Source organism: Polistes fuscatus, unplaced genomic scaffold (assembly GCF_010416935.1).
Source record: "Polistes fuscatus isolate 324 unplaced genomic scaffold, CU_Pfus_HIC Scaffold83, whole genome shotgun sequence".
NCBI lineage: Eukaryota > Metazoa > Arthropoda > Insecta > Hymenoptera > Vespidae > Polistes > Polistes fuscatus.
In genome coordinates this window covers 66,350-90,933 of record NW_025113166.1, presented here as the reverse complement: position 1 = coordinate 90,933, position 24,584 = coordinate 66,350, and the positions used below count along the sequence as shown (strand labels likewise).

Sequence of the window (24,584 nt, the reverse complement as noted above, 5' to 3'; positions counted from 1 at the left end):
AAGATCATAAATGGTTTCCAAAGTAAACGCTACCAAGCGGATTAGCGACTGGTGAAATCTGTGCAGATACAAACTTACTGGTACAAACTTGCGAATGCAGCGCGGAACGGCTGCGACGAAACGGTGGAGAGTGCTCGGTCCGCAAAGGGTTAAAAAGAAATCCGCTGAAAATAAACGATGATAGACGATAGAGGGGTATGACGTACGTATATAAATATATAAATGACAAAAAGAGGTATAACTTCAAAAATTGTGTTAAGAAGTACGACGTGAAAAATAGAGCAAAATACGACGATAATTAGTTAATGATTCGAGAGATTATAGACACTTACAATTCTATCAATTATATTTCATTTTTCTTTATCTACTATATCTGTTTAAATAAATGTATATATAGTTATATATAATTCTTTTTCGCTTTTCTTCAAATATTACATACAGCTATTAATGATATTAAATAATAATAAAAAACTTTACACTAATACTGTAATTAATATACTAATATTAATACTATATATATATATATACTATACTAAAATCCATGTATTTAACTCTTACAAAAGATTTACGTTCGTTGAAAAAGTTTTTTTTTTGGTCAAAGAATATTACCAAAATTATTCACATTTATTAATAACAGATGTTATTCTAATAACAAGAAAACAGTTAATATGATATATATGTACCTACATATAGATTCATATTTGGAATAACTGTATGAATCATATTCTGTTGGAGAATCAAAGCGCCCGTCTATCCTTTTAAATGCGACTTATTACCGGGAGGTGACAGCATCTACCGGTACAACCTATTAGGAAGAAAATTGAGCTTTGCTTGCGCCTGCGCTGTGATAGCTCCCGCGCTTCTTCTTTTCCGGCAATTTTCACATTCATTCCGTCTTAGAAGGTGATAACGTGAACTAGTGTTTTAAGAAGCAATTTTGTTCTTGGCTTTCTTCAACGGCTTTCGCCACCTTGGTCTCCCGAGTATAGTTAGTTCATTTAAATTCAGTCTACCTTTTTTTAATTGCTTGTGCAAAAGATAATTCATATTCAGTCAATTTTTACGTTACTCAATTTGGTACCGTTTCGCAGCTGGAATTGCAGGTGCAGTAGCTGCTCAACTTGAAAGCTCAATTCAAAGTCAGGTAAGGGATTATTTCAGCTTTGATGAGAACAAATCAACGATCCTCTTATCGAATGTGAGGTGATCTGTCTTTCTCGCTTACACTTTTGTGGCAGGATCTGCTTACCGGATTACATTAGTTCTGGTTTTTGCAAAAATAAATTTGCGATTTATTTCCATTTATCTTGCTTTGTTTTCCCTACTTATATCATCTTCTCCCCATTACCACCTCTTATCGTTAAGATTCGCCAAAATATTCATATTCTGATACCAATGATTATAACATAAATAATTAATTACAACATCATATATATATATATATGGGATTGGAATAAATATAGAAGCAAGAGACGTTGAAATATGAATATTCAAGAACAATCGAGTGTAAGTAAAATTGTTGTTCAGTTAGGTAAAGGTATAAGAAATGTTTTCCTTTTTTATTGTAGAATAATATAGAAGCAAGAGACGTTGAAATATGAATATTCAAGAACAATCGAGTATAAGTAAAATTGTTTTTCAATTAGATAAAGGTATAAGAAATGTCTTCCTTTATTATGGTAGGATAAATATAGAAGCAAGAGGCGTTGAAATGTGAATGTTCGAGAATGATCGAGTATAAGTAAAAAGTTTTTTTCGGTTAGGTATAGGCATAAGAAATGTCTTCCTTTATTATTGTAGTATGAAGGGAATGAGAGAGTATGTGTGTATGTATGTATTTAGCGTGGATGCGGGGAAGACAAAAGGAAGAAAGGATATAAGGTGAGAGAATGGGCAGAGGGGTACGAGTTTGACGAGTGTAATCTGAGTGTATTGATGAGTTTAATGAGTATGAGTTTGATGAGTTTGACGAGTGTATTAACGTGTGTAAAAAGTATCGGCGAGTGTAAGAGTTAAAAGAGTAAGAGTACCAATCAGAGTAAGTAGAGTAAGAGTTAAAAGAGTAGAGTACCAATATCAGAGTAAAGAGTAAATTAGAGTATCAGTAGGGTTAAAAAAAAATATTTCCTATATATATATGTTTTTTGATTTTATAGTTATTGTTTTATAATATTTATTATAAGGTTTTTTAACAATTAAAGAAAAAAGAGAAAAGGAATTATACATATAACTATATGTATTTATTTAAAGACTTCTTAGCAGAATCCTTCGTCGTACTTCATAACATAACTTCATGACATTTGGTCACCAAATATATTCTATCTACACTCTGAAAAACAATCTTCAATTCTATATCCTCAATCCTGTTGTTGTTTTTTTTGGTACATCTATATACGCTATCTTCCTCTATTATCTATCGTTTTTTCTTTATGGCGTATTTCACCTAAACGTTCCTTTTCTTCGAAATCTCCCCCTTCGTTCCATCGCGGATAACAGTGGGTCGTATGATCTCTATGTTTATGTTTAAAAAGGACAACATTTTTTTAGCTTTTCTTTCGAGAAAAACGTCTTTGACTATTCTAAATATATCTAAATACGCATTTTGAATAGCTACTGTTCTCTAATATCTACGTCCTTAACTTTCTCTTATTTTTATATATATTTTATGTACACATTTACTCTCGAAATTCTTTTGTCCTTGCATTATTAATACTAGTATTTAATGTTTTAAAATGTAGGATCTTATTTCGAGATTTGAAATCTGCAAAATTTAACTGCATTTTTTTTTTGTTCATTTCATTTACAATTTCAGATTCTATTGCTAAAGGAGATAAAATCGTGGAATTGTTCTTTTTTACTGGAATTTTCTAAATAATATTTTATTATCTTTATTTTTGAGAAAGATTTTTGTTACTGTCACGGTAACCGGCAAAGTGAAAAATAAAAATAAAGTAGTAATATAACATCAGCAAAATTTAAAGAAGTTGGGAAATATTTAACTATTAACAACATCGCAAATTTTTTTATATTTGAAATTTGAACAATTTATTCCCTCAGCATCGCAAAAATATTATTAACTACATTAGACTAACTGCTATTGATAAATCATTTAAGTAATTTGATTGGAGCGTCTCGGTAGATTTTTAAAATTCTACCTCACTTAATTTTGCTAATTTTACATGGGCATGAATGAAAAAAAAATCATGATATATTCTTCCTACGCTCTTGAAGTTAATGTATTTTTGTACTCCATTGAGGTTGCAAATTATTTGGTAGATCAAGAGGGAGAGGGGGGAAAGTAGCCTTATAAAAGAGATGGCCCTATAATGGTAGCCTTAGAAAACATAAACAAAAAATTTTTTTATAACTTTTTTTTATTGTAATGTACAGTCAATCAAAAACTGATCAACTTTCGTTTTAAGTATTTTTTGTCAGGTTATAGCAAGTACTTGAAAAATCGTGAAAAGAGTTATATGGGACACCTCGTATATATATACGTATTATAATATATAATAATAAAATATAATATATAATATAAAAATATATAATATAATAATTAAGTAATAAATAATATAATAAATATATAATAATAAATGTAATAATTAATAATATCTTCTTCTTCTTCTTCTTCTTTAATAATCTTTAGTATAATCTTTAAATAATAATATAAAAATTAATATAGTCTTTTTAAATAATAAATAAAAAAATAATGTAATATTATATTATTATTTTTTTTAATTTATTATAATAGAAATATTTTCTTTACATTATCCCTCCCCCTTGCCAAATTTTTTCTGTAGCTCGGACACACACACACAATATATTGGATACATACACAAATTTGGTAGATTATCTATTTTGTTTAAAAGTTATTAACCTAACATTTATGTTAATCCAAATTATTGTTCGTTAAACAAATTTTTAATGGAAAAATTGAGTTTTTGTAAAGTATGCTTCTTTTTTAAATGTTTTTACACACTTATATTGATGCTTTTCATAAAGTAATGGCTAAAAAATTGAAAAAAGTATTGTTCTTATAAAAAAATATAAAAATAAAAAAATAAAAATGTTGGTAGCGATTTTTGACGGAACGTAAACGATATAACCTAATTTCTTGTATATTGGATATAAATTAGAAATAAATTGATATTGTTTAAATTTTAATGACATGGTAGTTTTAGGATTTGTTTGTTCAAATATGTATGTGTAATTTCGAAGTTTTAAAATCAGTATTTAGAAAACATAAATTAATATTTATACGATAGTGTAAAAGGTTTAGTCACGTTGAGTTACGGGTTTCCATTCGATCATCAAAGTCAAGCAACTCTGGTCACGTTTAGGAGATGGATGGGTGACCCGTTCCGTTGGTTGGATTCGATTCCAGGAAAGGTTGGTTTTATACACAATGATGATAACTTTAACAGTTTGCTGAGATTCTAACGATTGAACCTCCAATAGGGGGATCTTGTTGAATCTATGAGATCTAGCAGCTGCAGTCATAGTTACTCTGAGTGTAAATAAAAATTCGAAAGAAATAGAAAATTCAGAAATATTTTTATAAAAATTTGTTTTTGTATTAATATAATAGATATGTTTATCTAATAATTATTATTATTTGTTTTATATAAATGAATATCTTTTGGAGATGAAAGAAATTTATTGCTGTACATTTTTTTCTCATTTAAATTTTATTCTTATTAGTAAATAAAATTTTTTTTAGTATTTTTATATTTTTAAAAAATATTGTTTATATTCAGCCAAAAGTCATTAACTACAATTTCATTTTTTTTTTATGAGAAATTTTTTTTTAAATTTACTAGGCATTGTTCCATAAAAAGTTTGTTTGACGAGCATTAATTCGGATTAGCATAAATATTAGTTAGTAATATTTAACTGAACATAGACTATATTTTCTTATACTTTCATTTTTAAAAATGTGATTGTTTTTTAGCAATTTTTTATTTATCATAAAATATATTTATATTATTTTATACTTGTTTTATGCTTATATATAATTATATATAAAGTATAATTTTTTTTTATAATTATTAGGTAGAACAATTAATATTTTTGTATTTATTAACAAAAAATATTTATTTATTATTACAATAGGACCTTAATTAACTAGCATTATCGGGATTAATAAATGACGTGATTAAATGAAAGTTTAACGGAAAATCGAGATCATGGTATAATTTTTCAAAATACGTTTTTTGTATGCAAAATAAGATTTTTTCTATGTTTTTTTTTTATTGTAATAGAAATATCGATACATTCTAATGAATATATTTAAAAAAAACACGAGTATGTGTACTTATGTACGCACGTAAAAATTTATACTTCTTTGCCGTAGCAAAACAAAATATAACCTCAATAACCTCAAAAATAACTTCAAAAATAATACCTAAGATTTTAACCCGCGTGCCAATATACTCTACATTTGTAGAAAATACAATAAAATAATAAAATTAAGATATTAAATACAATTTATAAAAGTTTAATTAATAAGCATAATCTAATTTATTTGTACATTATATTGTGCACAGATTTCTCCAGCATGGAGACCTCTTGCGATTGCGATAAACTATGATGAGAAAGAAGAATGGTTTAATTAAAATAAAAATAAAACACTTGGTTGAGTCAATACTAAATATAATACTTTACTACTGGTCAGGGAAAAGCCTTGTAGCATAAAACTTTGGTTGATAATTTACATAAATTGAAAATAACTTCAATAACTTCAAAAACAAATTACTTCACACATGACAAAAAAGGACAACATTTTTTTAAGCTTTTCTTGCGAGAAAAACGTCTTTGACTATTCTAAAAATATCTAAATACGCACTTTCAATAGCGATTGTTCTTTAATATCTACGTCTTAACTTTCTCTTATTTTTATATATTTTATGTACATATTACTCTCGAAATTCTTTTGTCCTTGCATTATTAATACTAGGATTTAATGTTATAAAATGTAGGATCTTATTTCGAGATTTGAAATCTGCAAAATTGAATTGCATTTTTTTTTGTTCATTTCATTTAAATTTTGAGATTCTATTCCTAAAGGAGATAAATCGTGGAATTGTTCTTTTTTACTGGAATTTTATAAAAAATTTTTTATTATCTTTATTTTTGTGAAGGTTTTTTCTGTTGCTGCCACGGTTATCGGAAAAGTTAAAAATAAAAATAAAGCGAAGAATAAGATAAATGAATTGAGGCCACTTTCACAGTCTGACATAAGAATTGGAATGACCAATAAGCATTGAAATCATAGTTAAGTTTGTTTATTTAAAACCTTCGTAGAAAAGTATCTAATATCCAATAACGTTCTTTTCTCCTCGCAAAGAAATCATCGGGAAGCGGTGACTGCCATGTTAGTCATATATGACCGAGCCCCGGTTTTTTCTATGGCTTCACGGTGGTCACTGGTGAACTTTTTACAATTGTAAAAATTCAATGAAAATTGTCAGTTAGTACGTTTTGAATATAACCGAGAGATAAATGAAGGATATTTATTTATATTTTCTTGAATACTTAGTATTTCTACTTTAACCCTTTACACTCGAGCGGCGTTGATACGGCGCCCGGCCGATTTCAAGTGTCAACTCAACCAAAACTAATTACAGAGTGTAGTATTTATCAAAGTTTGTTTTTTTCGACATATAAATGAATAAATTGATGATATTTTATTATTTCTATACGCTTGTTTCTTTATAAATGTTTTTAAAGTACCTGTAAAATGTCTACTTAATTTGGCCGAAATCGTCTCGAGTTGCTGGTTCGCGCAAGCGAAAAAGGCCTCGAGTGCAAAGGGTTAATACAGGGTGAATATTCAATACCACTAAATGTGTCAGATTTCGTAGGTTCTGTTATTAGAAGTTGTAATCGCAAACGTCGAAATTACGATAATTTCAAACTTCCATGTCAACTCTTTATCTAAAGATTTAATTTACATGGTTCACAATGGTAACATAAAAACTTACCAAAACGTAACAAAAAAAAGGTTAAGCGTTGACTGCTCAGATTGTCCAATAATTGAGAGTTTTTGATCTACATTATTTCATTTCGTAAAATGGATGCTGCCGTTTGTAAAATATCCTAGTCTTTTAAAGGATCGAATAATGAGTCGTTAATAGTAGTGATGCTATGAAGTGCAATTACTATTTTATGATGGAATTTTAATATTTGAATTTTACTAGCAAATTTATTACGAATCTTATCTTCTAAATATTATGCTGACAATATTGAACTTGATGACCCTTCCCTGTCGTCATTTAACTCTTTGAATGAATCAAGATATTTTTTATATAAGAATGAAAGAAAATAACAACGATATTTTTAATAACATTTTCTTCGACCACATCATTTATTTCCTCAAAAACAATTGCATGATTCTTTAGATAATTTTTTTATGTCTGTTCTGAATAATTTAGATAATTTTTGTTTGTCTGTTCTGAAAATGAAGCCGACAATTATTTTGGTATAAAAAACTTTTTCTTCAGTAGTATTTTGTAGTTTCTCTGCTATTTCATTGTATTCATTTGTATCAGCCTTCAAATTTTTCATAATACTTTGCTTAAACTGTTCTACATTGTACATAATTTTTTATTTAGTAAACATCGATAGAAGCATAAATAATATCAATTAAAAAAAAAAAAAGGTTTTGCTTGCCTCTACTGCAGACAGCTTGTATAACATTTATTTTTTTATTTCAAGTTGATGGTATTAGCAACTGTCATGAATATTGGTATTAGTTGTCTCGGAGACACTACAAAATTAAGATGTATATGCCATCTCATTAAAAAAACTAAAATTATTTGGTAAAATGCCGAAAAATTATCATGTTACCTGAAAATAACACTGACCCATAGAGGGTTAGTAACAATTTTTACTGTACTTTCTCTTTGATAACTTTGTCTAATTATTTTCTTTAATTTATATTCTGCATTTCTTTTTGTTGTAGCTGTTGCATCAGGAGAATAGTCCATCAACTTTCGTACAAATGCAATGGAATTCTTGTGACTACTGGAAGAGCTGGCCGAGAAATTTTATCAAATGTGTTATGCTGCCAAAATTTGGCACTATTGAAAATGTCAACGGCCATACCACGCTGACAACATTAGTTCCCATTCGATCACTAAGTCAAGCAGCGCTGGGCACGGTTAGTACTTGGACGGATGAACCCGCTTTTAGGAATACCGTGTGCAACCAGATCCAAGTATGTGTCCGGTCCTATGGGACCCCCAAGTCTATTGGCTCACAAAGCCATTTGCTCACTTCACCAATCATGTCCTGCTCAGGAATATAGGGCAAATATCCGCAGCCCAACTCTCCCCAATAACACTTATACCTCCAAACACGTGAGATGTTTTCCCACCTCATTTTCAATAGCCCCATTCGGAACATGAGATATTTTTTAACGCCATGCCGACACGTCCCCGCCGTGGCCGCTCGCACATTACGAGCAACTCGGGCCAAGTGCGCGCGACAATGTGCGGCCGCTGCGTATATGAGAATGTGAATGTTGTCTTCTATCACATCAGAGCCCAGGAAGCATACCTCACAAGGGGGTTGGGGTGGTATAGTATCACGCCGCAACTCCGTAAGAAATACATCAAACTCCATTCCCCAACCATTTACCCCTCAACCATAGTCTAGTTCAGTATAGTCCTTGTACTCGTATCACTTACGGGAAAGTACCGATGAAAATGATTCGTATGTCCATTCCGGCTCAGCGATTATGTCCTAGGGTCTTCTCCACTTACCTATTCTGTATCTGCACGACGGGCAGCAGCATCCTCGAACGCTGCCTAATCCCGTGGCAGTCCGTGTTCCTCCATGACCTCCAGCCTGTTCTCCAGTCGGGAAACGTAGCGCGCCGAGTTCCTTCACCTTCCAATTCTATGGATGCCCTCGCGTCCGGCCTTGCAATGACATTTGTCCCGGCAGGCTGGACTGTGCCAGGGGTATCTTTGTCCATTCGTAGACGTGTTAATTCGGCTTCCAGGGAAGCTATCTTCGCTAAGAGACCCGCACTGGTGGTTGTGCGAGTCTCCAAGCCTTTTCCCTGGGCGTCCTCCCTTACTGCTCCCAATGATGCAAGGGCATCATCCGCGACTTCTCTCCGAATATAATCTTTAATGTTGCTGTCTGGCTTGTGACACATCCATTACCAGTTAGTAAGGTAATGTTCGGAATTCTAGTGCTCCCCCCCCTAATCGCCGCATATGTCTGGTGTTCCAAAACCAAGGTCCGTAACTGTGACATGAGAAACATCTGTTACTCAAGAACAATCAACAGTTTCTATAGACGATGACGTCAATGTCGTCGTCGTGGGAGCTGTCATCGTAGCTGCGTAAGACGAGGAGACTCCGTTAGTATTCCCAGCACCCTTCCTAAGCATATAATTGACCGTATCAACAGCCAACAGCTGTGGCATGGCCGACGACTTAGCTTTCGCTTCATCCTCAACGTCACCGTAATGGATGACGATAACGCTGTAACTAAAGATTTAACACCTCCAATACCCTTCAATACCGTAACATCTTCATCCGCACGAGCATTCGATGGGTTAAGGAGAAGATTATGTATCTTCCCCTGTTTAAAAACCCTACCGGTTGTTGTATCTGTTCTTTGGGATAATGTAGCAAGGACTAGGTCTCGTAAAGTGTTATCACAAGCAGCAGCGAGCAATCCCTCCATCCTTTCCACTCCAAGAGAACAGCTTCACATTCTCAACATTTTTCTATTTCGCTTTTCTCGTTCCTGAATCCTCGTTGATTTTCTCCCTGAAAGTATAAGAATCTATTGGAGACTATGACGTTTCCATCGATGTTAACTCTACCAGTTCCTCTTGAACGTTCTCGCAGAACGGAATCGTATCTTTTTGGTTCTAGCGTGGGACATCTATCAGCCTCTTAACGATTTAAGACGAACCTTCTTTGGATTCTTTCAAAGGGTATCACTGCTGAAGCAAGAAGACAGAGCTCTTCGATCCTTTCTCAATGTTTATCACCGCTGCCAGTGTGTAAAATATTATAGGATTGTTATTCTCCCTCGTCCATAATAAATTTGTCACTGTTTAAATCTAAAATTGATTCTAAGTTGAATCTAAGTTGATATAAGATAAGTAAGATTTCTAAGTTGATTCTTAATACGGTGAGTGTTGAAGTGTTAAAGAAAACGACAGATTTAAAAAAGTGGCGAAAATACTCAAATTATTGTAAACTAAAAAACAAAGTACTTAAAATGCCTTATATATTGATAAAAAGATGTATTTGACAAAATACCGAAGACGAAGTTTCGAAAGCAGCAGAATGAAATATGGAAAAAATCAGTGGAGTCGTTGTTTTATATAATTGCCCTGTGATATAAACGTTGTTTATATATTTGCCTGATGAGTATTTGAGTGATGAGTACCGATATATCAAATCTTAATGGTACTCGATCTTTGGAGCTGCCACGAAGAGTGCAACGCCAGGATGAGCCTCTTGCGCACTGAGGTAGTCTGGTATTGCCGTTTTGTGTGGCTAGGAGTCCATTGATTTGATCATCCATGGTGGTGTCGTCCACCATAAGGGATGATCTGCGAGCTGTTGAGTTGTGAGGCCGCTTGAAGGGCCATCAGCTGGGTGGGGGTGCCAAGAACATGTCGCCATTGAGTCTAAGACACGAGTGATTGCTTTCTATGAAATGATTCGCCAAAGCTCTAGTTGAATTAACATGAGTAGTCCCAAATCTTTGTTGTAAATCTGATACTTCGTTAGATTTGTCATTAGCAGCTCTTTGAACGGCGGGATTGATCGTAGAATCTGCTGTTGTTTCCGTATTACTTGTTTTCGATGGATTTTTATTCGAAGTTGGTTATATTTTAGTATTCAAAGTATTATCCCTAGTCGTAGGTGAAGAAAAAGTTTTGATAATTTTAACATTACCCGACGGAGATTATTTTTTCTCCGTTAAGTTGGCTTCCTTTGATACGATACATTAGCATTGCTGGCGCTTTTGTAGCCCTCGACAACGTTGATGATTTTTGTCTTTGCGTTATAGGTACTACACTTAATTTATGGTTATTACCTAATACGCCCGGTGATTTTGTAATATTTTGATTTGAATTTGAACAACTCGAGACTAAATCTGGACTATTAAATTTACTGTAACCATCCTTATTGTTAGTACTAGAAGGCACACTTTTTACGGATGATCCATTAAACTCGTATTATTTGAATCTAATTTTTTTTTTATCTATGCTATTATTCTGTTTATTAATATTGCCATTAGATTTATTTTGAATTGACACTTGTCTCGCCTTAATATTTTTATATAAAGTATTTTTGATAGTAGTAGTTATAATATTGTTACCACCATCGGGTTTTTGTACAGACAGAAACAAGGAAACGGCTGAAGAATAATCCTGCCTCGAATGCGCTGAAAATTGCATTTGACGCGTTCATACTAAAAAATTTGTATCTCCGTCAATTTCCCTCGGATCGACTTGAAACTTTCACGGAATATTGCTGAAATATGGTATTTTCACCTTAAAAAGATTCAAAAAAAATACTAAATACCCTACCCCCCCTCCTTAAATAAAGATTCGCGTGAGATTTCAAATGAGACGCCCGCACCAATCACGCACTTACACGGTCACTAATTCTAACTTTGTAGTGTATCCCGGCTTGTAGGATCAAATTTTTGAAAAATTCCTCTGCCGATGGTACGCTGGGAACAAAGGGAATTCGCTACAAAGGTCTAAAATAAATACACGATATAAAAATGAGCTTTATGCCGATTGAAGCACCTTGCTTCAATCGCTAAATAAGGGGAGACTGTAGAATTCAGATAAGAATTTTAATGAAACTTGAGTGCGCACAGTAGAAAAAAGTACTATGAAAAATGAGACAAAATCAAGTACGTGCTTTCGAGATCAGGAGTAGGTAGACAATGGCCGATAGTGGCCGTTATTAGGAGAAGGGTGGTGGAGAAGTAAGAGAGTTCGGTGAAGCGTATCGTGGAAGGGGTGGTGGAGGAGGACGTTGATTATAAGCCAGCTAGGTTTGCTAGGCTTGTTATAAGTGGTTAGACTAGGCTAGGACTCGAACCACGTGTTGTTAGAATCCAAATCGAAGTAATGATGATGACGACGACAATGATGATGATGATGAGAAAGATGAAAGATGTTTTCTACACACCGGTGAAAGATATTGCAATCTTGCTTGCGATTATGTGATTTGAAGAATTTTGTTGGCTGCGTTAAGAATTATTTCGAAATCTTTGCTATTGCTAATGCTGCTAGTACTGCTTGTGCCGCTGTTAGCTGCTCTGGAAATGTATGGTAGTTTTTCTTCTTTTTGATATACGTGTTAAATCCCACCTCTGCTAGTAATAATTGTTAAATGATTGAGGAAAAATATCTTATAATATGAGTGGTAAAAGTTTAATAAATCTATATGTAGGATTTTTAAATGGAAAAACAGTTTTATTACAAAACGCAGATCCTCTCTCTTACAACGCTCAATACTCACTACTTAATTCATTTCATTATTTATAATAACGGAAGAAGAAAGTCTTTGTAACTATGGAAACATTAACGTTCCCATAGAAACGTTGTAAACCGTGATAGAGTGCTATCGCTAAAGAAGCTTTGCCCAAAGAATCAGCGGTGAGGATGGCAGCGCCAATCGTCGCATAGGATAAGATAGAAATCTGCTTAACGACAGCAGGCCGTACTCTTTGTCGCCCGTGCATTCATTTGTCGCATTCACACCGTCTTTTATTTCGTCCGCCGTATCAGGTTACCCAAAATCTAACCGATATTAGACACAGATAAAAGATAAGACGGCGACGCTTACCGTCTCCTACATATATATTATATCTATTACAAGTTCTTCCGTGCCACGTGCTATTACTTTTACTTTAACTATTTAATTCTTCTAACAGAGAGAGCTCTATACAGCTAGTCGCTGTCCCTTATATACTAATCTTACATGAAGTAAAGTGGAGAGATTTACATGTGTGCGTCTCTCTCACGAACAGTAGTACACCAACACATGCTCTTGCGCTACAGCACATACATTTAACTTTACAATAGAAATGTACACATCTCAACACGAATAATGAAAGCAAGGAATTCTTGCTTGGTAACGTCGCGCCACTTGTGCCAAGTTGATTTATGCGATAATTGTTTGTTTCTTATTTTCTTGTTGGCATAATAGTTTTTTTTATATTGTCTATTAATTCATTTGTAAAATATAAAGTAAAGTAATCTATGGGTTCTTTTATATCACCAGGATTTGTGGTATGGTTGTTTGGTGATGTATGTCAAACTATGCCAAATACTTAAATAAGTATTCGTGAAGAGATTGGATGGTGGGCCCTGGATAAGCTCAATGAATAAAGAGCAGTCGCCCGGAAAGCGAAAGATCCGTGGTTCGAATCCAAGTTCAGTCAGTCCAGCGGCCTAGATTTTTTCACGAATCTTACACTATCATGTTCTTCTACTTGAATATTTATTTTGCTAAATCTGTCTGTATAAATGTCTACCTAAAACTCGTCTTCATTACTGCTTGCTTACATCACGAGACTCACTGTTGTTTGATCGTTTTGCCAGTTTTATAAAAAAGAAAAAATAATAATTATAAAATGAAAGAAAGGATAAAAAAATGACTTGGAAATTACTAATGGTAAATTACGAAATCATAACACTGTCTTATTACTGCAAAGATGTTTACTATTCAACGCTTCAATACGATCTAAGTTCTTGTAAATTTCTTTCTTCTTTTTCCGGATTTCTTTTATCTAATAGAAAACTACAGGAAAACATGTGTTTCTTAAGGAATTACGGTGGAATAAGTTTATTCTCCGTAATTGCTAATAAACTTTCATGCCCCCTTAGAGGGGACAACCGAGTGCAAAGGGTTAAATAATTTTTCTCACATTTTTCGACGCCAAATCTTTGATAACATCATCAAAATCGATTGAATTTACTACTTCACTTTCTATTGACAAAATAGCCAGAGAAGAAAATTTCTCTTGGTTTATCGATGATCGCAGATAATTTTTTATTAGTTTCAATCGGTGAGCAACTATGTTCTGTTGAAGCCCCACGGTTACTGGCGTCGTTAACATAATTTGTAATGCGATTAATAAATTTGGATAAATTTGGAGAGTGGTATCATTGCTTATAATAATAATAAAAAATAAAATATTTATTTCTAAAGATAATTAAGTTAGTATTACTCTTGAGACGAATGGTCAAATAAGCTCCCTATCCTTTAGCATTGAGTGGCAAGCCGCTGGAGTCTTTTCTACATCGCTTGTTTCTTCTTTGTGCGCTTCCTCGACATTCACATGTTAGCCCACGATTTGCGCATCAATAACTAACGCCTTAGTATTTTTCTTGGCGATTATAACGGGCTTTCGGAGACCTGTCTCTGTTGCAAATTGAGGCTCCTCTTCAACCGTTTTAATGCGTTTTCTTGAGGGCTTTTTTGATGTACGCTGCGACGCCATTGTGTCTATCGATGCATGATCTATGCGTTTTGTAGCACTTTTGTAGGAAGTGATGTAATGTCTCTAGAGCCCTGGTACCCTGTATCCTGCATCCTGAATCCTACATCCAGCTCGATATGTACGGTCCACTCAGCTTCTCTTTCACAGTCCTGGATCATTTTGGCATTGGGTTTATCCTAATTTTTGCAGCATTGACAAAGTCTGCTCGATATGAATCGTGTTCCTTCGTGTATTTTCGGTTATCCCCTGGTTTTATTGTGCTATACTATATGATTATTTGCATGCCTTTCCATCAATCTAGTCATGAAGTTGTTTTGCCCATCACTTCTCGATATCTTTAGTGGAGCATATTTCCTCCCTTCCTCCACGTAGTCTCTTCTTCGATTTGGGGAGAGTTGTTGTTTCTCATTTTTGTTTCTCTGTGGGCGTGTACAATTATGGAGTGGCGGTACTGAGGAAAAGAGACTGAAGAGTAAAAAAGGAATCTGGAACAAATTATTCATGAGCTATCTCACAAATGGCACTGTCAGTCCCCCGTTTTTTGCGTTAGCGTGGAAGGTCAAGCCATTTCCTCATTGCCTTGCGCACCATGCTGTCATTTTTCTTGAGAAAGCTGAAGTACGTGATTCCGAGCGATAAAAGATGGTAGAATCCGAGTAGTACCATCACCCTTAGCGCAAACAGTCTCTATTGGGGCTTGAGCGGCGCTTTAGTAAGCGTTTCCAGAACTTACGTGAGTTGTTTATTTTCCCTACGACTCGATCGGCTTTCTAGTGTGAATGGAACCCACAAATATCTTCATTCGTCTTCTCTTTATAGAGCCGATAATACCTGTAAAACATCTGAATCGCGTAGATCCGTCAACTACCGATTTTTTATATGCGGTACATTTCTCATGGCAATTATGAACGATTCGCCTGGTGTTGATCGTAAGGGCAAATTTCGTCAAGTAGTTTGTGGCTATGTCTAGTAATATTTGGAGCCATTGAGGGGTGGCTGGAGGCAAAGAATACCAAATGTCTGTGAATGTCAATACATTGTAGTGTTCACCAAACACAATCACTTCGACTTCTGATGGTATAAGTCTGAGGAGCTCAATCATTATCATGTTGAAGATAGTTTGCGATAAGGGGTTTCCTGGTTTGACTCCTTATAATGGAGTAATCTGGTCAAATTCCCATCTGCTGCAAGTGAGCCTTGTTGTGCTTCTCACGTATGGGTCCATTATATTATTATATACCCGATTAGATGCCATGGAATGGCTTTTGTGGTTAGTGTATCCCATATGGTGTTATGGGTCACTGAGTCGAATGTCTTAGTCACGTCTATCGATGTCATATATAATGGCTTGAAATTCTGTCCATGATACCGAAGTATTATGTCGAGGTCAAAGATGCTTTCTGCTGTTCCATTTATAGGAAGAAATGCTCTCTGTCGTTTGTTGAATGAAATGAGCAATGAGAATTGTTATCTGATTATAGCCAATAATCAACGGCCATGCCGCACTGTTCCCGCAGCACTAGTTCTCGTTCGATCACTAAGTCAAGCAACGCTGGGCACGATTAGTGCTTGGACGGGTGAACCGCTTTTAGGAATTCCGTGTGCAAACAGATCCACGTATGCGTCCGGTCCTATTGGACCCCCAAGTCTATGGGCTCACAAAGCCTCTTGCTCGCTTCACCAATCATGTCCTGCTGAGGAATATGGGGCATATATCCGCAGCCCAATTTCCAATAACACTCATAACTCCAAACACGTGAGATGTCTTCCCACCTCATCTTCAATAACCCCGTTCGGAAGATGAGATATTTTTTAACGCCATGCCGACACGTCCCCGCCGTGGCCGCTCGCACATTACGAGCAACTCGGGCCAAGTGCGCGCGACAATGTGCGGCCGCTGCGTATATGAGAATGTGAATGTTGTCTTCTATCACATCAGAGCCCAGGAAGCATACCTCACAAGGGGGTTGGGGTGGTATAGTATCACGCCGCAACTCCGTAAGAAATACATCAAACTCCATTCCCCAACCATTTACCCCTCAACCATAGTCTAGTTCAGTATAGTCCTTGTACTCGTATCACTTACGGGAAAGTACCGATGAAAATGATTCGTATGTCCATTCCGGCTCAGCGATTATGTCCTAGGGTCTTCTCCACTTACCTATTCTGTATCTGCATGACGGGCAGCAGCATCCTCGAACGCTGCCTAATCCCGTGGCAGTCCGTGTTCCTCCATGACCTCCAGCCTGTTCTCCAGTCGGGAAACGTAGCGCGCCGAGTTCCTTCACCTTCCAATTCTATGGATGCCCTCGCGTCCGGCCTTGCAATGACATTTGTCCCGGCAGGCTGGACTGTGCCAGGGGTATCTTTGTCCATTCGTAGACGTGTTAATTCGGCTTCCAGGGAAGCTATCTTCGCTAAGAGACCCGCACTGGTGGTTGTGCGAGTCTCCAAGCCTTTTCCCTGGGCGTCCTCCCTTACTGCTCCCAATGATGCAAGGGCATCATCCGCGACTTCTCTCCGAATATAATCTTTAATGTTGCTGTCTGGCTTGTGACACATCCATTACCAGTTAGTAAGGTAATGTTCGGAATTCTAGTGCTCCCCCCCTAATCGCCGCATATGTCTGGTGTTCCAAAACCAAGGTCCGTAACTGTGACATGAGAAACATCTGTTACTCAAGAACAATCAACAGTTTCTATAGACGATGACGTCAATGTCGTCGTCGTGGGAGCTGTCATCGTAGCTGCGTAAGACGAGGAGACTCCGTTAGTATTCCCAGCACCCTTCCTAAGCATATAATTGACCGTATCAACAGCCAACAGCTGTGGCATGGCCGACGACTTAGCTTTCGCTTCATCCTCAACGTCACCGTAATGGATGACGATAACGCTGTAACTAAAGATTTAACACCTCCAATACCTGTCTCTTATACACATCTAGATGTGTATAAGAGACAGCCTCCATTACCCTTCAATACCGTAACATCTTCATCCGCACGAGCATTCGATGGGTTAAGGAGAAGATTATGTATCTTCCCCTGTTTAAAAACCCTACCGGTTGTTGTATCTGTTCTTTGGGATAATGTAGCAAGGACTAGGTCTCGTAAAGTGTTATCACAAGCAGCAGCGAGCAATCCCTCCATCCTTTCCACTCCAAGAGAACAGCTTCACATTCTCAACATTTTTCTATTTCGCTTTTCTCGTTCCTGAATCCTCGTTGATTTTCTCCCTGAAAGTATAAGAATCTATTGGAGACTATGACGTTTCCATCGATGTTAACTCTACCAGTTCCTCTTGAACGTTCTCGCAGAACGGAATCGTATCTTTTTGGTTCTAGCGTGGGACATCTATCAGCCTCTTAACGATTTAAGACGAACCTTCTTTGGATTCTTTCAAAGGGTATCACTGCTGAAGCAAGAAGACAGAGCTCTTCGATCCTTTCTCAATGTTTATCACCGCTGCCAGTGTGTAAAATATTATAGGATTGTTATTCTCCCTCGTCCATAATAAATTTGTCACTGTTTAAATCTAAAATTGATTCTAAGTTGAATCTAAGTTGATATAAGATAAGTAAGATTTCTAAGTTGATTCTTAATACGGTGAGTGTTGAAGTGTTAAAGAAAACGACAGATTTAAAAAAGTGGCGAAAATACTCAAATTATTGTAAACTAAAAAACAAAGTACTTAAAATGCCTTATATATTGATAAAAAGATGTATTTGACAAAATACCGAAGACGAAGTTTCGAAAGCAGCAGAATGAAATATGGAAAAAATCAGTGGAGTCGTTGTTTTATATAATTGCCCTGTGATATAAACGTTGTTTATATATTTGCCTGATGAGTATTTGAGTGATGAGTACCGATATATCAAATCTTAATGGTACTCGATCTTTGGAGCTGCCACGAAGAGTGCAACGCCAGGATGAGCCTCTTGCGCACTGAGGTAGTCTGGTATTGCCGTTTTGTGTGGCTAGGAGTCCATTGATTTGATCATCCATGGTGGTGTCGTCCACCATAAGGGATGATCTGCGAGCTGTTGAGTTGTGAGGCCGCTTGAAGGGCCATCAGCTGGGTGGGGGGTGCCAAGAACATGTCGCCATTGAGTCTAAGACACGAGTGATTGCTTTCTATGAAATGATTCGCCAAAGCTCTAGTTGAATTAACATGAGTAGTCCCAAATCTTTGTTGTAAATCTGATACTTCGTTAGATTTGTCATTAGCAGCTCTTTGAACGGCGGGATTGATCGTAGAATCTGCTGTTGTTTCCGTATTACTTGTTTTCGATGGATTTTTATTCGAAGTTGGTTATATTTTAGTATTCAAAGTATTATCCCTAGTCGTAGGTGAAGAAAAAGTTTTGATAATTTTAACATTACCCGACGGAGATTATTTTTTCTCCGTTAAGTTGGCTTCCTTTGATACGATACATTAGCATTGCTGGCGCTTTTGTAGCCCTCGACAACGTTGATGATTTTTGTCTTTGCGTTATAGGTACTACACTTAATTTATGGTTATTACCTAATACGCCCGGTGATTTTGTACTATTTTGATTCGAATTTGAACAACTCGAGACTAAATCAGGACTATTAAATTTACTGTAACCATCCTTATTGTTAGTACTAGAAGGCACACTTTTTACTGATGATCCATTAACACTCGTATTATTTGAATCTAATTTTTTTTTTATCTATGCTATTATTCTGTTTGACACAATTTTTTTTTCGTCACTCTCAACGAAATTTTGATATGGGACCGAAAAAAAAAAAATAGTCGATTTATTTGGCACAGTCTAATATATATATATATATGATGTTGTAATTAATTATTTATGTTATAATCATAGGTGTCAGAATATGAATATTTTGGCGAATCTTAACGATAAGAGGTGGTAATGAGGAGAAGATGATATAAGTAGGGAAAACAAAGCAAGATAAATGGAAATAAATCGCAAATTTATTTTTGCAAAAACCAGAACTAATGTAATCCGGTAAGCAGATCCTGCCACAAAAGTGTAAGCGAGAAAGACAGATCACCTCAAATTCGATAAGAGGATCGTTGATTTGTTCTCATCAAAGCTGAAATAATCCCTTACCTGACTTTGAATTGAGCTTTCAAGTTGAGCAACTACTGCACCTGCAATTCCAGCTGCGAAACGGTACCAAATTGAGTAACGTAAAAATTGACTGAATATGAATTATCTTTTGCACAAGCAATTAAAAAAAGGTAGACTGAATTTAAATGAACTAACTATACTCGGGAGACCAAGGTGGCGAAAGCCGTTGAGAAAAGCCAAGAACAAAATTGCTTCTTAAAACACTAGTTCACGTTATCACCTTCTAAGACGGAATGAATGTGAAAATTGCCGGAAAAGAAGAAGCGCGGGAGCTATCACAGCGCAGGCGCAAGCAAAGCTCAATTTTCTTCTTAATAGGTTGTACCGGTAGATGCTGTCACCTCCCGGTAATAAGTCGCATTTAAAAGGATAGACGGGCGCTTTGATTCTCCAACAGAATATGATTCATACAGTTATTCCAAATATGAATCTATATGTAGGTACATATATATCATATTAACTGTTTTCTTGTTATTAGAATAACATCTGTTATTAATAAATGTGAATAATTTTGGTAATATATTCTTTGACCAAAAAAAAAAAACTTTTTCAACGAACGTAAATCTTTTGTAAGAGTTAAATCGTACATGGATTTTAGTATAGAATATATATATATATATAATAGTATTAATATTAGTATATTAATTACAGTATTAGTGTAAAGTTTTTTTATTATTATTTAATATCATTAATAGCTTTATGTAATATTTGAAGAAAAGCGAAAAAGAATTATATATAACTATATATACATTTATTTAAACAGATATAGTAGATAAAGAAAAATGAAATATAACTTGATAGAATTGTAAGTGTCTATAATCTCTCGAATCATTAACTAATTATCGTCGTATTTTGCTCTATTTTTCACGTCGTACTTCTTAACACAATTTTTGAAGTTATACTTCTTTTTGTCATATTATATATTTATATACGTACGTCATACCCCTCTATCGTCTATCATCGTTTATTTTCAGCGGATTTCTTTTTAACCCTTTGCGGACCGAGCACTCTCCACCGTTTCGTCGCAGCCGTTCCGCGCTGCATTCGCAAGTTTGTACCAGTAAGTTTGTGTCTGCACAGATTCACCAGTCGCTAATCCGCTTGGTAGCGTTTACTTTGGAAACCATTTATGATCTTACTAACCTTACTGACCTTACTAATAGAATTTAAAAACCTAATAAATATATCTGAACATAATGAGTACATATTCAACCTCTACAACACAGTAACATAATTATTTTTTGGTTTTGGTTCTGAATTTTAAGGAGATTAGGAGAAGAAAGGAAGAAACTCCCGTGAAATATGAAATTAACGAATGTAATCATTTTGATATAAACTAGAAAGTAATTTTTATGAATTTAAAAATTTCTTACAGTTACAAAGACAATTTGTAATTTTAAAGTTATATTAGGATATATTTATTCATATATATTTTATGTATAAATATCTGTAGAACAATTAGCGTTTTGAATTAAACGAAGATTACTTTATTATATTTGGAAGATTGTATTTTATAAACGTCTTTATGTTTTGGTATTTGATTATTTTTTCTCTTATATCATACATATTCTTCGAGAATGTAATAGTCTTAAATTTTTTATTTAAACAGTCGATTATACTTCGCAATTTATATAAAAGACCATTATTTTTGTCTACAACTTCGTTGTTAGTGAAATGTAAAAAGCGAGAAAGTTGGACAAATCTCCAAAATGGCATCGTGTTTCGAAATATGGTAGTCTCGACTATTTTTCTGTTAGACCAATAAGATTGAACACTTGATTTTTTCACTCGTAACATCAAATAGATGAAACAAAATAAGCTATTGTTTCATTTATATTTTTATCTCTTAAACTGTCTTCAAACTTTTTTAATTTGCGAATTTCATCTTACAATTAGATCGTTTGACTCGCGTAATGATTAGATTCTTTCATAACGATTTTCCAAAAGTATCGTAATAGTATTCCATTTACCATTTGTAAAGCAAATGACGTTTTGTTCAACCGTTATGTTTATTCTAGAAATTCGTGAATATTACCATATTTTGCTCATATTTTCAGTGTCTCTTCATATACATTCCTCTTAGAGATATAAGATTAATTTCGCAATCATTTTTACATTCTTTCTCGTTATCAGATATGATTTTACATTTCTTCCGAAGTGAAAAAACAATTTCATAGAAATCACTATTACTATCTTCATTATCTGTTGTAATTACTCGTTTTCATTGAATATTTGTAGAAATAATATCACTAAGAAAACTATCGCTTTCCAATTTACAATTTAATTATGAAAATAAAATGAATTAATAAGATGTTTTTAAATTTTATAGTTTATTTAATAATTGTTTATTAATTTCCCTTAGAAATAAAAGAAAAAAATCAGAAAAATGAAAGCAAATATATGTAAAAGATTATATACAGTGTGCGACAATAGTATTCGTACAATAAGTATGGGAAAAGAAAAAGATCTGTATTTTCTACATTATTAATTGTAATATAATATATATGTTGGCATGTTATATATGTTAACATTAGTAGCAAGTAATATAAATATAAACAAAAGTTAACTATATATAAATTTTTGTTAATTCAACTCTGCAATTTTTTGTAAATAAAAAATTATTTTCAAAAAATGCTCTGGTATTTAGAAGAAGTAGATATTAATAATTTTTAAAAATTTCAATAATTATGGGTTCATTGTTTTGAATTGTCAGTATTATATTTTTTACTTTCTTTTTTTATTTTTATTCCTTTTAATATCTGCATCACTTTCACACTTTAAATGAACCTTAATATATTTAAATATATACATATTTTATTAAGATTACATCAACGTGCAACTATTCACATACGCAACTTCCACAAAATGATCTTTAACGCTTAGTAAAGTTTTAAGCATACTTATATCTCATGTAAACTTTAAAATATTATGTTAAAAATAAATATTTATAAATAATACAGATGTGAAACTAATATAGATAATATAGATCAATAAATATATATAAAATAGTATGTTAAAAATATTATATAAATATATTATATAATAAATATATTAAAATATTATATAAATAAAATTATTATATAAATATATTAAATATATTATATAATAATAAAATATATAATAAGTTTTCTAACGAAATTTTATTTAAAAGTTGGAAAAGTCACATATTTATTCGTTAATGTTACTCATTGTTAAATATAAATATAAACATAATATAGCGTTAATTATATTTTATATATCCTTAGATTCAAATTTTGAAATATCTAATTTGAAATATATTTATTTTCTTTTTTGACTTCTATCGAGTCTTCTTCGAATGTTTACAATTTATAAATATATCTAATACGTTCTAAATACTACTTACAGTGACTCACAAAAGTATTTGAACATTTGCCCCATGATATATTTTATTAATTATAATAAGTATATTATGGAATATTTACCGACATATTATTAATATTGGATGGAATTATGACTCTCTAGATTATACAGGTATAGTTTCAAACAAATCGAAATATATATTCAATAGTTATGATTTATTTCTTACAAACGTAACGATTGCTGAAGCCACAAAAGTATTTGAACAGATAATTTTTAAGCCTTTAATATTTAATAGGACCACCTTTAGCACGAATAACATTTTTTAAGCGATTATGCATACTCTTTACTAAATTTTCCGTAAAACTTGGTGATATAGAGCTCCATACTTCGAGTATTTTGTCTTTCAAATTTGTTTTTGATGTTATATTAAATTTTGGTAATTCTTTTCCTATTATTGCCCACAGATGTTCAATCGAATTAATATCAGGGCTTTGTGGTGGTGTTATTATTAAATATAAATAGATCTACGATACATTACACATTCTTAAAAAATCGAAATCTGAAGGAATTATAGGAAATAAATACTGTTCAGGTCAACTAAAGAAGTTAACGGAACGAGAAGAAAAAGCTTTGATCCGTCTTTTGGGTTATGTAATAGTCCTACAAGTTTTTTACGGTACATAGCAAATATTTTTAGGAAGCTTATCTGCCGCAAAGTTGTATTTACGTATGTTGACGATATAATCGTACCGGTTACCAATGATTTAGATTCTTTGTCAAAATTAAAAATATGTTCGTTGAAAAAAGATAAAGGAAAAACCGACTTGTCGCTAACGGCAGATATATAAAGTAGAGAGAGTAATATACAGGAGTGAGAGAAAATAAGGTAGAGAGAGTGATACAACGACTTTTTTGTAGGAAATTGAATTTTCTACAAGTTTATCATTCACATTTTTTTTCTGTAGCTCTTTTTATTCACGAGATAAATGCGAAAAAACGCGAATTTCATGGAAAAATCAAATTTAGAGGCCTGTACTACCTCGCCGAGTTCGAGTTACGGCTTGGCCGCAATGGACACTTTTATAGAGCATTCGATTTTGAAAAAAACCCGTCCATGGTCGAAGCGATGCTATGAAATGCCACTGAGCTATAGAAATTTAAAGATATAAAATCAGAGTTTCTGTGTTTTTTTAATGGGAAGTCTTTACACGCCTTGGTCGAGGACTTAATATTAATATTAAGGGCCCAAACTTTAAGGGAATTTTTTTTTGAGTACTTGCAACAAAATTTCACGATGAGACTGAAAAAAAAAATAGTTGAAAAGAAAAGCACCCTAATGTGAATGTTTGTTCTCCCTGTTTTCGTTATTCTTTTATTTTTGGCATAACTTCGTTTATAGTAGTACTGTCGACAGCCAGAGTTACATTTCAACAAAACAAATTTTCTCAAAAATGTTTAATTTTTAAATTTTTTTTAAATTTTATAAGGATATGAATTCAACCGATATTCATGTAATTTTTTAATATGAGTATAAACTTGGTAATAATGGTGCAAAATCTGCACGCAATATAAACCAGACGTTTAGGAAGAATACTGGTAACGATCGAAAAGTGCATCGTTGGTTTGAAAAACTTCGGTCT

The 24,584-nt window shown here is 33.7% G+C and overlaps 1 protein-coding gene across 1 annotated transcript in view; it reads left to right on the top strand.

Annotated features, from left to right (window-relative positions):
* The first annotated feature begins 932 nt into the window (after positions 1 to 932).
* Positions 933 to 24,584, top strand: part of LOC122525249 — a 46,226-nt gene continuing 22,574 nt past the window's right edge. The window contains exon 1 of the mRNA XM_043647926.1: positions 933 to 988. The gene's annotated coding sequence lies outside the window, so the exon portion shown is untranslated. The remainder of the gene's footprint in view (positions 989 to 24,584) is intronic.